This window comes from Oreochromis niloticus, linkage group LG17, assembly GCF_001858045.2.
Source record: "Oreochromis niloticus isolate F11D_XX linkage group LG17, O_niloticus_UMD_NMBU, whole genome shotgun sequence".
Lineage (NCBI taxonomy): Eukaryota > Metazoa > Chordata > Actinopteri > Cichliformes > Cichlidae > Oreochromis > Oreochromis niloticus.
Window position 1 is genome coordinate 17974329 of NC_031981.2, and position 14750 is coordinate 17989078.

The 14750-nt window shown below is 40.3% G+C and overlaps 1 long non-coding RNA gene across 1 annotated transcript; it reads left to right on the forward strand.

The window, feature by feature from the left end:
* The first annotated feature begins 1944 nt into the window (after window positions 1-1944).
* Window positions 1945-11603, forward strand: LOC109195009 (uncharacterized). Its single transcript, XR_002056694.2, has 3 exons — window positions 1945-2820; window positions 2970-3321; window positions 10848-11603. It is a non-coding gene; the product is annotated as an uncharacterized LOC109195009 (long non-coding RNA).
* The last annotated feature ends 3147 nt before the right edge of the window (window positions 11604-14750 follow it).

Sequence of the window (14750 nt, forward strand, 5' to 3'; positions counted from 1 at the left end):
GACCCTGAAGCCCCTCTCCTTCTCCACCATCACCACCCATTCTACCCCACTCCCCACCCCACCCTCCACCACCTCCTCTTTTCTCCCTCTGAGAAGGTCTTATCTGGGATGTACAGGGCCTCTGGAGCCTCCTGGGGAGATGATGGAGGGAGGAGGCAGAGGTGGAAACCGTAGAGAAAGAGGATGGGATGGTTGGGTGAGAAGAGGGAGGGCGAGGGGGTGGGGTTGATCCCATTGTTAAACACTCAGTTTCTTTGCATGTGTCCTCTAAAGTTTTAAATGATTGGATAAGAAACTTCAGTGACTCTTTTCAGATTGTGGTTAGAAAACGTTTTACACGCAAATTTAAACAAAATATCAAAAGAAGAAAAATACGTTGAAATATTTCATCTAATTTTGGACAGGAATGAGTTCAGAAGCTTTTGTTTATGACCATATATACGAGTAGGAGCGTGCACAACTAACAAACTAGATGTTTAAATGTTTGCTAGGTCTATTTATTCTTATTTTATTAATATAAAAAAACAGATAACTGTTGGGTCTAAGATGTTATTCTATGCTATGATGTTATGTTTCAAGTTGACTGGAAGAGACTGACTCAACGAGAGAAACCTCTCCACCGACTAGTGCTTTGGCAGAGGAATTGTGGAGTGTGCCAAACATAAATATAAATACTAACAATGGCGTCAGGGCACCGGGTTGCCACCCGTGTAAAAATATTGCGAGGAAAGAATCTATCACGAAAAATGAATTACAAAAAAATACGACAAAGAAAGGTACCATAAAGTACATTTCGCTCATAAAACGTGTGTTTGCATGCACGTGCCTTCCAGAATCTATTTTGAGGTAAAAATTGAAAATTATTTATCTACCCTTCCCTATGGAAGGGTAGATAAATAGCAGGCTAAAGACAGACCGAATGTTTTTCAGTTATGAGGGTCTGAGGCTAAGTTTCGAATGTGTGCTGTATGCTGTATAACAGAACAGGAACTCACTTGTTAGCTATCTCTTGACGATGGTGGCTTCAAGTGCCGCTGAAATTGTGAAGTTAAATTCTTTACAACAACATCCAAGTTTTTCCAGAATTAAATGTTCAACAGGAGTCCACGGATTGTGGGAGAGGATAAACACAGACCTTTGCTAGCATGCTATAAAAGAAAACGGTGCTGGCTAACCGGATGTGGGGTGAGCAGTGTCGTCTTTTGCTTTCCGTCTGACCCAATTGTGTCATTCCTGTTACACTTCTTTGAAGTCAACTTGAAGTCAGCTTGAAGTTGCTTGCCTAGTTCGTGCATTATAATGCACATTTAAACTCTCTAGATCTCTCTTTTGGCAGCATTAGCCTACCACGACTGACTTAGGAGGTCACATTCGAGTCTTTATTTTCCCTGGAGGTTTGTTGGATGGCCCGTCACAGGTTTCTTTGTAGCTGTATAGCCATAAATGTTGTTGCAAACCAAGTGCAATTCTCTACAATCAAATTTATAAAAGGTCTTATGCCTTGAAAAGACGCAGGACCTGCGTCTTAAAATTCAGGGTCAAACATAAGAGTCCTGAAGACAAAAGTAGGCTTTTTTTAACCCTAAGAAACTATTCACGGTATCAGTTAATCTCTCTGTCTCTGTCTGTTTTTCGTGCTAAAAGTTTCAGTGTTTATTTGACACTTGAAAGTAACAAACCTAGAATGAAGAGCTGATTCATATTCATGCTGCTAATTTCAGAAAGCAGTAATACCTCAGTGAGACTTTTCTGTGTGCGCGTGTGTGTGTGTGTGTCGTGAGGAAAAAGTATGATGAAACCCCAAAACAATACCCGCACATAAACACGGAAGTGGCGACACATTTCTTGAAGGTAAGCAATTTTCATGCACGTTAAGAGCTTAGCATCGGCGCTATTCATATCAGTTTACCATTATGATGCAAATGATAACAGTGGTGCCTGGCTTCCTCTTCTCCCTTTTCTTATGCACTTTTACTATGAGCAACATGGCACACTATAGTACAGATGCACACCTACATTACAGTGAACACACAGACGTGCACACACACACACGATAAAATTCACCCAGCTCCATTGCTTATCCTCTTTGTTTGAGCTGATTGGATCTGTGGCGATCACATGTTTACCCAGAGCTCTATCTCTTTGAGAAACCTCCGTCACGGGTAGCGGAGAGTAACGTTTGCCTCTTTTTGTGTTTTCCTTTTATTTTGGAGACGGGCACGCACACACGGTCTTTATGTATATATGCTAATAGGCTGGCTAACACGGTTTCACACTGTTTGTTTCTGAAAATGATGCAACTTGCCAGACATCCATTTTTTGCTGATGTTCACATTTTCTTTTTTTTCTTGCCTTTCTCAGGGCGGGCATTTTGGAGAGAGAAAATCAGAGAGAGAGAGAGAGAGAGGAAAAGGAAGAAGAAGAGGAGAGTGGTGGAGGGTGAGAGGAGGAGGAGGAGGAGGAGGAGAAGAGGCGAAAGAGGCTCGTGTTCAAAATCCACAAAGGTTTTGTAATAAATGCATCGACGACAATAAAAACAAAAACATTAAAGGGAGAAAAGACGTGTTTCTGTGTTAAACAATTAGTGCTGCAGCATTAGAGCCGATCAGGAAGAGACAAAAGCTCGGCAGCAGCAGGGGTTTACCCCAGACACAAAGACACAAAGACAGATGCTCTGCAGCCCAGCCAAGCTACAGTACCATACTAGCTTCCTCTGGAGCTGCACAGAACCACATCCACAATCCAACTGTCTGTGGGTCTGTCAGCGAGACAAAGAGTACCGCAATTTAAACAGAATTTCTACGTAACCTGCCCCTAAAGGTGTGATGTTATCTATAATTTCAACTTACAGTTTATGTGCTTTTTTTCTTCCTTTTTGCAGGCAATGAATCATATCTGTTTCCAGCACTGGATGTGTAAGCCGCTACATATGTGTTAAATGATTGACAGGTGCTTTCCCTCCCCTACAGCCTCCTACAGCCTCACAAATAGTACCTGACTGGGCTGATCTTTTTGCCTGATTTCAAAATGAAACCAACATGGCTGCTCGTTTCAAACTTTCTTCCAAGTTCTGAAAACAGCCCAGCGTGACATGTTTCTGGGAACGGGAGGCAAGACATAAGGCCTGCAGGTGCCGCATCTATCTTCATTTTGGCTCAACAACGGCCGCTTTCGAAGTTTTTCAGAGTTTCAACGTTTCTAGAGGTTTCACACCAAGGAGGGTGTGCAAATGAGGAGTGGGTGACATGTTCCCCCATTCCACGAAACGCAACGGCACGCTACCAGAATGCACTGTAAGGCTGGATACACGGACAATGAAAGGTAAGTCCAGACAAATAAATTACCAGTAATCCTCAGAGCCAGCAATATAACAATACGCTCAAATTTAAGACTACTACTATTAGCGTTACACCAGTATACGAGCTACACCAGCATTTCAGTTTCTTTGTATATACCAGCGCTATTGTACCAAACAGCAAAACACCAAGAAACAAGAGACAACTCCAAGAACACAAACCTCTGCCGAGGCAGCCCACTCTATTATTTTTTTTATTATATTTTATTTAAGTGGATATAATAAATGTGTAGCATTTATTTAAATATTTAGTAATAAATATCAAGTGAAAAAAAGTTTTTGATTACAATTTCATTTTGTTTTCAGAAATAATAACAAAACCTATTCAGGGACATTGTCCATGTATTCAATTTGTAAAATAGTGTGATATTTGGAACCCGCATATATCATCACCTGTATGCCTATATGTTGTCAATACAAACAAAGGCAGTGAGAAACATAGTTTTAAATATCTCTATATTGCATTATTATGACTTTGACTTTAAGGTTAATCTACTGACCTTAAAGGAGAGGTCAGAGGTCAAATGTGACATGATATTTTAAATTGTTACACTGTACTTTCTATATGTTGATAATAAACACCACAGTAAGAATCATGTTTTTTTATGTTCTACAGCATTTGGTCTATTTTGAACCAATAAATCATTACGCTGAGATTTTAATGGACTGTTAACCTGAGCCCGCTCTACACTCGGACAAACTTTTATCAGAATTCATTCAAAACTTTTTCAGTTATGTCTGTGCCGCTTTATTCTACGCTAAACTGTTAACTTTGATCTTTATACGATACAATCTTTATTTATAGAGCACTTTTCTAAACCCACAATCCAAAATGTTTCATGCAGGACAAGAATGTAATAATCCTGTTAAAATAAAAACAACACATTATTTGTAGCAGTAATTTATATGCTCTGTTTCTTTTTGTGAATAGTTTAATGGTGTGTCACTTTAAAGGATTTTTTCCTTCCTTTAATAAAGGATAGTCCAGTGTATGGTTTGCTAAAGGACATGAGAAGGGGAACAATGAAGGACTTTTCCTTTCCTTTTAATCAAGAATTGAACCAGCTGCCACTCTGACGCTTGATTTGATTTGATTTCACTCAGCCTAAACCTAACCAAACGCTGACTGAAAACAAAAGAAATCATCAAATGGAAAAACAACTGCGTAAACAGGAAATTGCTAGCAAAGAAAGTGTAAAAGGAAAACATTGATGCTGCGTCAATAATTTAACATTTCGTCAACTGCCTTCAGAGACAGTAGCAGGTGTTGTCGGTGTGCACGTACATGAACAACGTACATCAACGTGAATCAGTAGAAACCTGTTTACTGGTTTTTCCTTGGATAGTAGCATCTGCCTGCATGAGTAGATATTTACCATACACATTGTGTAATATGATAAGATCTTGACACATCTGAGATTTCTGCATGGATAGATACAGCTAAACGTAAATAAAAACAATGTTTGTTTTATCATTTGGGGGAGGTAACCTTTTAAAGCTGTCTGCTTCTCACTGAAGAATTCCCCATTGTTCTAATTACTCCAGTGCAGTGTGTACAATAGCTCCAAATTACGCAGAAATCAAAGGATGTCGGTCATAAATCTCCTGCAGCCTGTGTGGTCACTCTCTCCTTTCAGCTCCCGTTTTATCATGCGTGTGTGTAAGAGTGTCTGCGTGTTTGTGCGTGTGTGTGAGACAGAAAGAGAGAGAGAGAGAGGAACCCCCTCCAGTGGCGTCTACTCTGTACATTCGACTCAATGGCTCCAGTGTTCGTGTGTGTGTGTGTCTGCATTTGGGTGTATGACTATGGCACTTAACCCCGTGACCGGTTGTGGAATGAGCTTCACAGAAATCACCGCTGAGCCGGTCACCCCCTCCCGCACCACCATGGTGTGTGTTACCACCCCAGGAGAGGCCAACAAGCTAGCGCACACACCCCCTTGCACACATGCAGACACAAGCTTCCTCTGTGTCCTCCAAGTCAGAGGTGGTGATGGCGTAAAGCCTCGTGTTTAGACTCTGTGTCTTTGTTGCTCCCTGATGGTGCCTCCTCTACCTGCATATGAGGGAGGAAGTCTCCGCTGTTTCCACTTTAAAGCCAGGAAGTGTTTGATTCCCTCAGTTTCCTCGACTACTAAAAGCTCATTTCATCTTTTTCTGCAAACCACAGAGTGACACAACACTATTATCCCCTCAGTCTACACCCTCTTTCTTATGCTCTTTGATTCCACTGGCCGCCGTTTGAGTTTAGCCTCACGGTCACACACTTGCTGCACGTATACAACAGAAACACCTGCTGCAGCGTCGTCATGTGTAACAAATGAAGTCAAATAGGGGCGGCATGTGCATCAATGGTTGCGCAGGTGTAGGGCAATATTTTAAAGGATGCATGCAAGCCCACTGCTGTTTTCTTCAAACATTTTCTCAAATGGTAATGACTTGTTTTTCATTCAAATACTTAGTGTATCCTAAAAATGTATTATAATCAGGTTACCAAGAAGGCCATTTGCCTTTAGGTCTGATGTTTTGCAAAAAAAAAAAAAAAGTCATTATATGATCAGTAAAATGCTACATAATTGTGTAAAGTTGTTGGGTATTTGTTGACAATACAAATTAACAGCTCACTATTCAGAACACCAAGTTCCCTTCTGGTATCAGCCAGCAGGAACCCAGACTGACCAAAGATACACACATGGGTGACAAATTAAGGTGTCTTAGGCCTCCGTCACACATGCCTGGAGTCCAGTTGATGGTTCCTGGTTCCTCTGAAAAAATGTCATCGCCTTAGTTGCTTACAAGTTGCTGCAGTCCAACATAATTACATGGAAGATACTGACATGTATGCAAACACTTGTTAATCGCTGGTTCCTGGTAGTGAAACTTGAAAGAGTTCAATGAATACTGGAAATGGAGACCTCAAAGTAAAAGTGTTGCTTTTTCAAACATGTTGGTTGCAGTTGTAGAGCGCAACATTTACTCTGAATGGTCGCGCTTTTCATAGTTTCACTATTGCTTAGTGAGTGGGTGGTGAGTGTTCGCAGACAAACTGTTATTTCCCTGCAAACAATGGGTGGCTGCAGCAACCTGTTGATTACCAAAGTAATCTCAAGAAGCTTTTCAGTGGAATACCATTAACGTCTTTGCAATACAGCAGCCTCCAGCAACCCTAAGTCACCTGGTTGTGGAATGCATATTTACAATACATATATACACACATCCACTCTGACACTGCTATTGATCGTCTATGTGCAATATTTCAGTCTTTCCATGTTCTGTGCAATATTTTTTTATTGGCTCATGTTCAATATCTTTGGTATGTGCAATATTTTTTGGTCCTGTGCAATATTCTGGTCTCAGTAGAATTACCATCTCCACCCTAAATGACCATAACCCCTCCACCCTTATTTATTTATTTATTATACTATATAACTGCTCTTGTATACAGACCCACAATGTTTCTGTTTCAATGTTTCTTACGCATACTCCATGTATATAGTTTCACTCACATATATGTATACATATATGCTTTTTATTTTATTTTATTTATTTATTTGTTTTCCCCTTGTTGTATATTGTTTTGTCTTCTTATCTTTGCACCTTTGTGGTCCAGCTACCCAATTTCGCTGTGCAAGAAACTGCACAATGACAATAAAAAACTCTAAGTCTAACTAAAGATTATGATGAAATCACTGACCGGTCTCTAAGCCTGTGTGACTAGGGCCTTACTAAGGTGTTGGGCCACCACATGTTGACAGCACAGCTTCAACGCACTTGGCATTGCTTCTACCAAACTGTGACACATTCTTCAAAGAGATATTGCTTCATTTGGTGTAATGATGGTAGTGGAAGGCCCTCTGTGAAGGGGCATACACACAGGAAGAGACTGGCAGCGATGTCTGTTGGCAAAGCAAAATGGCTGGCTTCCAGATTAAACAAATGTTAACTTTGAGGCGAATCAATGAAGCAACTATAAATGGAATCAAAGAATACAACACATGATATACAAGAAGGTCACATACACAACCAGAGCCTGGAATGTCAAAATATTTTCAGCACAGAGTGTCAAATATTGCTGTTCTGTCAAATACCACTGGTGTTGCAGAGACACGCACAAGGTTTCCTGTGATGTTGATACCTTGATGCACTGGTTGCACCAGTATTAGATGATAAGAGATAGCAGGCCTCTTTCACAAAAAGACCAAGTCCAGACTTGGAGGATGAAGGGCTGGCAGTAAAGCAAGTGACACAAGGTTTGGACCTTTGTATTTTGCATTTTAATTTCATTCGCTCTGCCTTTTGCTTTCACTTTCTCTTGCTGGCTACAATTTAAACCTCAAAACTACTTCTTTGGATTTAGACACCAAAAACGACTTGGATAGGCTTTGGAAAAGAAAATATACCATTTCTCCAGCAGGTGTTCATTTTAATTGAGTAGTGACTGTGAACACCATATAATATGAGTCAGAGTATTTTCATAATCATTCAGTGACCCTTCTGCCCATTGAATGGGGGCATACTCGCTCTAGAAGATGAAGTGGTTCAGATTTCTCTTTTAATTTGTCACCTGCGTAGATTCCTGCCTCGGTAAAGGTGAGGTAAGTGGGTATCAGGCTTCTTCTCCTGACACTTTAAAACAGCACTCCACTGATGCAATATTAACAGGGAGCAGCTGAGGGAGACCCGGTGTTAACCCCACCATCTAACCTACAGCTTCATGAGGTCAGTGGCTCAGCACCACGCTAGGCAGACTCCACACTTCTCCACTGAGGATGGGTGCTTATGTGCCTGAGTGGGTCAAAGAGCTGCCAAACGCACTAAGCTGAGTTTAAGTGAGAGTTCTACTTATGTATGTGTGTAAATTGATAGATGTGTTTGTGAAAAAGGACAAAAAAAGAAAAGAAAAGAAAAAAGAGTCAGCCATCTGAGACCAGTCAGTGAGAGGAGGGGTCATGTAGGGTCAGCGCTGAAGCAACAGTGGCAGTCTGCCACATATTCGGTCCATGTTTTGACTGCTATAGTCTGTATATAAGAATGATTTAACTTTTGGATAACGGTTAATGCTGATGTTTAATAATGGACCTGTAACAATCAGCTATTCTTGATCTTTTTCAGGAGTACTGTGTGGCTTTGATTTGACTTGACTGCAAACATCTGTTATGCAGGAAGGTTCCAAGATGTGTTTTCAAGATCTCTCAGAGGAGAAGTCCCAGGCCTGCTGTAACCCCCTCAGCCTCACAAATAATGCTCATCTAAAGGCATTAGTTTTGTTGGAATAAAGTTATTTTTAATGAGGGAAAGGGCTTTTAGGAATTCTTACACCTCAGTAGTCGGATCACAAACTTGTTTGACTCCTCAGTAAGAAAATCAAATAATATTACCTGATTTAAATTTGGCTGATATCCCTTCAAGATCACCCCCTCGTGCACCTCTGGAGCTCTTCCATATAGTTAGAGCACTGAAGCCTCATTCACCATGAAGTTGATATACCATGTGTGCAGACAGCAAATTACTTCAATATCACAAAATGCCAGGTTTCTGTGGAAGCGACCAATGTGTCCAAACCTAACGGCAGTGCATTTGGTCAGGAGAATGACAAGAAGCATGCTCACTAGTTTTTTTTGGCATTCACAGAATCCTGAACCATAAATTCATGCCCCAGGGTCAGCCTATCAATGCCAAGTTCTACTGTAACATCCTAAAAGCAACTTTGTCCTCTCCCAAGAGCCACGGTTTTGTCCACTGAAGGATGCAGCACACATTGCAAATGCATGAGGGCGAGTGGTTGAAATGGGTCTTTCAGGAAAGATCTAAAAATAGCATCACCACTTGAGCTGCCTAAGAGGGCGAGGATAAAGATAAGGTAGTTTAACCAAACTAAAATCAGGTCTTTTTTCTTTCTTTTCCTTTTTATGGTGGGAACTTTATGACAGCACTTAGATTAAATTCTGGAAGTAGCAGCAAACAATCACAACATCTGAATAATAGTTTCCTTATCTTAGAGATGCAATGCACAGGAAACAGCTATTATCCCTCCACTACTAATTACAAGGTGAAGCACGCCACCCCTAATACTGCCTTTACTATATCATATTCTACTACATTAAGGGGCTGGGTATATGCTCTACACTTTGGACCTAACTTGCAGCACTCACCATAAACACTGTAACTGTGTGTGTTTCTCTTCAGCCCAAGTTTTTAACCATAATTTAGGCTCGCTTATATCTTTTTAACACACTTGATAATGATTTGAGATCATCTCCTCACATTTTTCAGGCTACTCCACCTCCTGGTCTGTGAACCGTGGATCGTTTGCATCTTTTGTCCCATGTATGTCCATTATATTCATTTGTTACTGGATTCTGCACGAGTGGATTTGTTTTAGTCTTGTGTATGATATTTCTGATTGACCAGGGCAGCTGCAGAGTGCAACCATCAAGCCAAATTCCACTGTATGTCTTGTTTATTACTGTTTTCCTATAAGCTTGGAGACATTTTGCCATTCGTGCGGATGAATTTCCTCTTCCAGTTTGTCCAGAAATATTATTAAGATCCTCTGAACTTGCTGTGCGCAGATGACACTATTATTGCGCTGATATTACTCAGCCTAATGAAATCTGCTCTGCCTCGCACCGATGGAACACTGTTAACTTTGATCTCACAATTAAGTCTCCATGAACAGCTAATAAAGCATAATCTGCTCTGTATCTGCTTGTCTGCGCCAGAAGCACAGAAAACCTTTTAGCATATCTTCACTGCAGTTTCTGACTGACACTTTGTTGCTCTCGGCTGAAACACTGACTTATTTTATCACGCCTGAGATAATACAATCAAGTATTAAGGAGTTAAAAATCACACTGGATCTGCATCGGTTGAGTGGCAGATGAGTGGCAGATGCCTGCGGGGGCTTCTAGTTATTCAGGTCTCTTTTTCCCATCCTTCTGCCTCGACTTAGAAGTAGATGTGTTGACATCCCTGAAAATAGAAAAGGCAGTGGTTGTTCCCTTATTGTTGCTGGGGCTATTTGGATATATCTGTTGCCCAATCTTTTATTCATTAAATGCATGACGTCACTTCTTCTTTTGATAGCTCTCATAACCTTTTCATACATTTGCCTGTAATATCCCTGCACTCTGATCAGACTTAATAACAGGCCAAACAGTTTGAGATTTCTGCTCTATGATAAGGGCAATCAAAGGAAAATTGCAGCCTTTCATTTTTGGGATCTGCTCCTTTTTCTTCCTCGAAAAAGACAGACGGTAGCAGTTTGGCGATGGATGTTGGACAATCGATAAGGAATGTTTTCCACATGACTTAAGGACTGATTGGAGCAGTATTTTCCTCTCATCTCATGCTCAGATTTGTTGTGTGGGCATAAGCCAGATCTGTTAAACATATATATTTGTGAGCTGATGTATAAGTTTGATACACACGACTGTGGTTCACACACAGTTTACACTCGAGTTCTTAAATGTGCTTCCTTTTTTCTTTTCAGATCATCAAACAGTTTTGAAAAGGCATCCCTTGTTAGTGAGAAAGAGAGAGACAGACAATCTACCAGGTTTTACCACACGAACGCCACAGAGTCTCGCTGATGAGGTTAAAAGGTAACACTTCAATCGAGCTCTTAATGTACACTTCAGCCACAGAAACAACACCACTTTCTCTGCCGTGGCACCTCACACTTTTCATCTCCCACCTGTTGTTTTCATTGGAGGAAACCCTTTAAGATCAGAGCGACCCAACAAAAACATCATCTGTTTTCATGGATAACAGTTAGCGCTGGTTTTGAAGGGAGAGAAGCAGATAAGATTATAGTGTCTAATGAGCAATGGCCTGAGTACATCTACCAGGATATACATGTTAGAAGAAGCAGTCTGTCTCGACTTCATCTTCGTGATTTTGTGTTGGATCTCTTCCATGAGGTTTGAGAGAAAAGAACTACATCCTATTATTAATTTTCTATAATCACAGTGGCTCCTGACCGCTATGAATAATGTCTTAATGTGTTTTACTTGGCTTCATGTTTTCAAGTATCATTGTTTTAACACTATCTTTGATTATGAATAATCTTCTGATGGGTTTGTGATGGAAAATGCGCCATAAGAAACATTGGGAAATTGTACTTTGGAAGCCATTTAATACCTAGTTATGTATTTTAAATAAAAAATAGTATTAAAAATAAGTACTGTTCCTGTGTTTTGTTTTGGTCTAATTTCCTTTTGAATTACATCCACATTGGATGATTAAGATGAAGTGCTATTTTTTTCAGTAATCTTATTATTTTTCTAACAGTAGCTGCACTGAAAATTGGAGAAATGTTGGACTTAAACGATATAACGAAACTGTCGATGATGGATTGAATACACTGTTTTGCAGAATCATGCAGAAGTGTTCTCTTATTTCCCAGCCTTTCAGTTAAAAAAAAGACATTTAAAGCACAAAACTTTTATTCATGGACTCTATCGCCATACCTTGGTAATTTGCTAAGCCTATAGAGCAATCTGGGACCCCATCAGCCATTATCTGAGTCTGAAGTCATTCACTACAGTGAGTTACATGGTAAAATTGCCTCTTTGTATCCCCTTTTTAGTGGAACCAGAGTATCCCATAGTACTTCACTAGAGTAGGCAGTTACTAGGCAGGAATTGTGTATCATCATGCATTGCCAAAGAAAAAAAATAGTTAAGATGAGATGTGTTTATTTATCCTAAAGTTTGACATTGTTTTGCTACAGCATTTAAAATTAAGTTTAATTAAGTAGGATGAATAAGGAAAAGGATGAAAAAAAGAAATGAACACGTTTTAATCTTTCTAGTTGATATTAAAAAAAAAATGTTTGTTGGTTTTAGAGTCTAGTTTAGAGTCTTATATGACTACAGAGTGAGTGCCCTTCCTTAACAGGTACCTGTGAGATTTCAGACACAGCCTCTGAGGCCACGGCCAGTATTACATATAATACATCAGGACCAAACTTCCTGTTCTGTGCACTGCCTTAAAAATTCTAATAAAAAGCAAATTTCTTGCTAGACAACTGCAGATAGTTTCAAGCCTATCTTTTTTTACCAGCGCATCAGTGACAAATCTTTTGCAGCCCACTCAGCCCTCACTGGTCAATCTGTCTCAGACTCAAAACAGGAAAGAGGCTTCCGGTACCACAAATTCTGTCCATTTATTCACATCATGGCTGCTCTGTTTCTGGTTTCTGTATTTACATATTTAAGGCGTGTAATAAGTGGGCGGGGGGGGGGGGGGGGGGGGGGGGTAGATATTCTTGCTAAGTTTCAAAAGGTCAAAGAGAGCCGACCCCCTTCAAAGTTTAAACTCCTTAAAGACACGTTTTCCTTACAGAATCTGTATTCTCACTTTTGTTCTTCTTATCCCTGAAACAATATTCTGACCTTTCATCAGATGTGTTGACTGCGTCAGAAAGTGTTTAGCCTGAAAGCAGCTCTTCTATCTCCTCTGCCTGTGGATCTTCGCTCTCCTTTATCAATTCTTTTTTGAACATCAGCTTTTCAAAAGCTGTTAGGGGTGTGATGTGAAAAGAGGGCAGTTTGAATATTCTGAAAGGTTTTTTTTTTTTTTAAGACAGGCCTAAAGCATCATCTGCAATTACACTACTCAAACATGTTTGCATATTCAGTATATTAAAAAAATAGACCTGCTGGATGTGGCTTAATATAAGCAGCCTCATAGGCGACATGCAAACTCTTTAACAATGTGCTGGAGAGAGATACCTTATTAGCCTTTTTATCATTATTCCTCCTGATCAGTCTCCTCTACCAGATTGTTGTCCTTCACCTAACTTTCCTCTTTATCGTGTAGACACAGACCGAACACACTCTGCAGATGCCTGTGGCTCTCCGCTTAGAAAGAAAGTTGGTCGGTTGTGAAAATAAAATTGAGACCACTGATGCCAGGACTGACTGAGAGAGTGGGCTATGTTCTGACAGATGTGGTGTCATGTCAACCGAAAGGCAAAGATGTGTTGAATTAATGAGGCCAGGTGATGGAGAAAAGGAGCAGAGCTGGAGCCAACAACTCTTGCCTGCAGTTTACTGGAGACCTGGTGTGCTTATTTAAATAACTGCCTTGATCTCACTGATCACTAGGCTAAAGGCTACTTAATTAAAACTAACAAGCAGTGCATTAACACCCTGTCGGCATGCTGACACTGTCAACCTGGCTGTATGCAAGCAGCACCCCCGGGGAGAAGTGTGCACTATTGCAGATCCAGGTGAAGCAGACATTTGATTTAAAATGCCACAAAGTAAGATGGCAGGTTGGCTTTTTTTTCTTCTTTTTTTTGCAACCTGATTGAAAGGAAAGGCATTTTTCACCGTCGGGGTGGGTTAGGAAAGAGCGTATGTGTGTGTCTGCGATGTGTATGTGTGCAGAATAAAAGCAACATACCCACCGAGGAAGGCCAGCCTTGAGCTTTATAGACGGGTGCTTTGATCAGAAAGGCTGGCTCACCTTCATCTCCTCATGGACGTCGTCACCGGATGCTGATGATGCTGAGCGCTCGTTTCTCTGAGGAGGCTGAATGGAAGAAGGAAAAGGTTCAGGGAAAAGTGGAATAGGAAGCGTGTGTGTGTGTGTGTCACTCTTTGGGTTTCCCCCTTCTAATTTTTTTCCTCAAAGAGAGAGAGATGTGCTGATACACAATTTTTTTGATAGTGAGACACATTCCCTTTGGTTTTTTTTAAATAACAAACACATTTGAATGACAAAATATTTGGGTGTAAAATTTCACCATGATAAATATAATGGTAAAATGTTAGCTTCAGTCGTCACCTATTATTTTTTGTCCAACTTATACTTTCCCCCCCAAACCGCCTCATAAAATCATCTGGGCATTTTCCTCAACCTCATGCTTTCATTTTTTAGGGGGTTTCTGTATTTTCCTTATTTTTTTCTTTTAACTGTGTGTAACATATTTAAGGTAAAAAAAAAAAAAAAAACCTGTTGATGTAGATGTAGAAATTTATGGGGTGTAGGACAGTAAAAGGATAACTTCCAGCTTTTTAAAATATTTAATCTTATTTGTAAAGTTAGCAAAGTTCTTAAGTTTTTCTTTTCCTTTTCTTTAAAGTTGACTGGTACTTCCACACGTGCAGTTTTTATTTCAATATAAATACTGAAATTGAAAGTCACTGAAAGTCAGTTTATTCAGTGCTTCAAAAATAAGTGCCCAAATAAGTGCCCCAGTGCGTTTCAAGTTGCAAGACCTCGTTCCCGGAGGCTTTTATGCCCCTACTATTTCCTCTAAAGTAACAAATGTCCCTCCATAATGAGCAAAACACTCCTGCGGAGCAAGTAATGAGTAGTCTGTCCGCTTCCGGTTAACGGTCCCCTCCGCTGCTTGTGAATGACTTTGTGACGACCTCTGAGG